This window comes from Schistocerca serialis, chromosome 5, assembly GCF_023864345.2.
Source record: "Schistocerca serialis cubense isolate TAMUIC-IGC-003099 chromosome 5, iqSchSeri2.2, whole genome shotgun sequence".
Lineage (NCBI taxonomy): Eukaryota > Metazoa > Arthropoda > Insecta > Orthoptera > Acrididae > Schistocerca > Schistocerca serialis.
In genome coordinates, this window is record NC_064642.1 from 604694363 (window position 1) to 604697922 (window position 3560).

The window sequence follows — 3560 nt, forward strand, 5'->3', positions numbered from 1 at the left end:
GAGAATGCAGAGAAGACGGCGCCTGTCCCTCGATAGGAGAGCACAATGTACCAGTGGACGGTAGGCAGGCTATGCTTTCGACGGAACACGGCAGGCGAGGTGTTAGGATTCTTTAAGTGTGAAAGTACAACTTTCTCCCAAGAATACCTGTAGCTGGAATTTCATATGTATAAAGCAGATAGGAATCTTGGGAAGGTCATAGGAAACAACGTGCTGTAACAAAATACCACGCTCCTTTTAGACACCGACAGGACAGAGCCAAAATAAATTCCTTTCTTTAGCTGTACGCCTCTGACGCGAAAATGTGGGAAATGTCATTGGTCAGCCTGGCCTGACGTAGTAGTTTTGGAAAATTATTGAGAAGTGGGAGCACTTCATAGTGTCACAAACAGTACAATGAAACAGACTGCCCAAGAGTACTAGAAAACTGACAACTCAACGTACATAAAGTTTAGTAGATACAAATCAAGATTATAGAGACATGCTTGTAGGGAACCTGATTTAATGTCCTGTGCACCTCCATTTCATTTTCGTTGCAGTCTTACACTCCAGTTTATTCCGTTCGTTTTCCTGTCCCTCCCATTAAATTCCAACATGCACCTTTCCATTTCACGCTGAAAAAAATTTCAGCTTTGATATTGGCATTTAAATTGCATCTCACAGCTATAAATCAAAACTGGTAATGCACACCGACTGTGAATTTACTTTTCAGACACATCACAAAGTTAATTTTGCAAAATGTTTTGGTATTTGCTTTGCGTTACACGGTTACACCCAGAGCACCGCACACAGCTACAAGGCTCCTCTACCAGTGAATTCTGTTTCGTGCCTTCTGTCTTCAATCAACCTCTATGTCGATCTGAACAAGTCCTCATGGATTCCATCTCTCCAGCTTTTCCTTGATCTTCCTAGCGATCTTCTTTCGCACGTAGTTTACCAAAAGCAAGCAATTTGTTCTTCTGTCGGTTTCTTTTGGTGTCAGTTCAGTCATTGTCTTCAAATACTCTAAACGCAAAAATTCATCCACGTGTTCTATGACTTGTATTTAATTTGCATTATTTTCCTTTAGATGTGTAAATTGTACCTTTATATCTATAACGTTTTGTACATAGGTCTGCTTTCAAACTAGATCCATTAATTTCTTCCATTGTTTGTTGAAGTCTATGTCCGCTAGAGGTAAAAAATTCAGCATCGTCAGCAAAACCAAGGAGGTTCAGCTATGTTTCGTTAAACTGTATGGCGTTTCAGTTTTCTCAGTTTAAAGATCTGGTCAATACTGTTTTGGTGGGACGGAAATTCATCGTCTGGCTTGGTTTGGAATTCTTAATTTTCTACTATTGTGATGAAGCTTAAATGAAACTGCATCACTGAATTCATATTCTGCACTTGTCTGATCTGACAGATATCATGTAAATGTTGAGTAGAAGAAGTAACAAAGTAAGTGTTATACTACCACTATTATTTCTTAAACACATAAACGATGTGGCGAATAGGATGAGCAGCAACCTGCGACTGTTTGCTGATGGTATTGTAGCGTATGGGAATCAGAATTTCTATTTTGTATGACGAATGACAACTTGCTCTAAATGTAGCGTAATGCAAATGAATTAAGGAGAAACCCCGTAAAGTTTGAACACATTATTGTGGTATGCTGCTTGACCCGTCACGCTGATTAAATATCATCTACAAATGAGACCGTGAACAGAACACTTGCGCAGCTTATTCTTCAGTACCAGTGTATAATTTAGTATCCCCATCAGGCGGCATTAAAGGAAGCCATCGAAACAATTCAGAGGGGTGCTGGTAGGTTCCATCGGCATACGAGTATCGCGGAACTGCTCCGTGAGTTCAAATGGAATCCCTGGAGGAAAGATGAACGTTCCGTTCGTGAACCACTGTTTACAAAGTTTTGAGAACCGACATCTGTGACGGACTGCAGAACTATTCTACTGACACTAAAATACATCTCACGTACGGACCGCGAAGGCAAGATAAGAGAAATCAAGGCTCGTGCAAAAGCATATAGGCAATCGTATTGCCCTCTCTCCATAGCAGATTTGGATGTAGCCAACATTTTACATAATCGTATTCTTTTATCAAATCTGTTATAGAGAGACAGATCACAGCTGGTTCAGATTATTACGAGCGTGACATGCAGCCCCTTGTTGACCGTTGGTAAAAGTGCTTGATGAATGGTGGTCACAATCTCATTAAATGACAGTAGGTAGTTGGAATTTTGCTTCATTTAAATTGCTAATATGTTTTTAGTGTCTGTTAGTTTCCACGAAAATAAATGGGAGGCATTAATTTCCAATTGACTCTCTTACTAATGTTAATGTCTTGTATCTCTAGGGCTATTCGTATAGTTTGTGTAGAAAATTTATCAGGTGAGTAACTCTCGCGTAGAAGATAATACATGTTGAAATCTTTATTCAGTAACTTCGATCTTGTCTTACAAGTTGTCCGTTGAACGACATCCACCTCTAATACCAAATGATCCCCTTCCTTCAGTAAAATCCATAATTTTTTCTTCGCTGTTCATAATTTGGCAAATAATTTGTAGGAAACATGAGGAGGCTTATGGGTCTCAAGTTTACAGTTTTCTGTCTGCTGGTAGCTACAGAGTCGTCTGTCGTCTTCAACGATGAAATGTGTGTGGCTTTCGTCGATGTCCGCATATTCTTCATTCCGTAAAATGCAGAGATTGTTGCTTAACTTTATCTTTTTGTCGATCAAAACTTTTATAATTTTCCAAAGACTATTTTTCTGACATTGTATCATCGTCTACTCTGCATTTTAGGAACCTATAATAAACACCAAAGTGGTTTAGGGCAGCAAAATTCCGTGCAATATCTTCTTTCTTTGACAAAGTATTTAAATTCAAAGCCACATAGTACTTGCCAAGTCCTTTTTCTCTATATTCACTTCTGAAATAATGTGTTGTTTACTTTTTCTTCGACTCGTTCTTTTAAGGAACAACCTCTATCATTTCTGATAGCGTATCTAAGTTACTAGCTGAATATTTTTAAAGTTTTGGAGTAACTTTTGTGTTAAAATCCCTTAATATCTCCATGTAGTAGGATTTGCAATTATTTACCAGGTTATGGAATTCTTCCAAGAATCTTCTGTGTCTCCATCAGGACGTGAGTATTTTGGCGCACACCTACATCAACGTCTCCATGATTACTCTGCAGTTCGCAATAAACGAACACTTAACTCTTTCCGTGTGAGCTCTGATTTCTCTTACTTTATTATGCTGCTCATTTATCCCTATGTAGGTAGGCGTCAAACAAAATATTTTCACGCTCTGTGGAGACAGTTGGTGGTTGAAATTTCATGAGAAGGTTCTGCAGCGGCGAAGACGCCTTTGTTTCAATGACTGCCAGCCCAGTTCGTGTTTCATGTCGGTGGTACCTTTCCTACTTCGCGGTAATGCGAAACCAGCTGCACTTATTTGAAGCTTTTCGGTGTCCTCCATCAGTTCTATCTGATGTGGATCTGACGCCGCACAGCAGTACTCTAGAAGAGGGCGAACATGGTTAGTGTAAGCAGTCTCCTTT